Genomic DNA, 303 nt, shown 5'->3' on the forward strand with positions numbered 1-303 from the left:
AACTATGATATTCTGACCATGGGTCACATCTCTGGTCCAGGTGCAGCAGGCTCCGTCTCCCACGCTATTACTCTACCAACTGAAGTTAGTTGCATTCAATAACTTCTTCTGTTTTCTTCGCCGTGGCGGCCGCGATAGCAGAGTTACCAGCGGAAACACTGGTACAAATACAGGTTTGCCCCTCATACTTAACAATATACAGCTGTGGTAATAAAAAATTAAAACTGTAGACAAATGTCAAGTGTAGACCAGCGCTGTGTGGCAGGGCTGCGCGGAGAGATCCAAACACAGGCACGGCTTTAC

At 47.2% G+C, this 303-nt stretch overlaps 1 long non-coding RNA gene across 1 annotated transcript in view; it reads left to right on the forward strand.

Annotated features, from left to right (window-relative positions):
* LOC116707422 (uncharacterized) overlaps positions 1–303 on the forward strand; it is a 13,797-nt gene that overhangs the window by 629 nt on the left and 12,865 nt on the right. The gene's annotated exons all lie outside the window — the stretch shown is intronic.

The sequence above is a fragment of the Etheostoma spectabile genome, chromosome 19 (genome assembly GCF_008692095.1).
Source record: "Etheostoma spectabile isolate EspeVRDwgs_2016 chromosome 19, UIUC_Espe_1.0, whole genome shotgun sequence".
Lineage (NCBI taxonomy): Eukaryota > Metazoa > Chordata > Actinopteri > Perciformes > Percidae > Etheostoma > Etheostoma spectabile.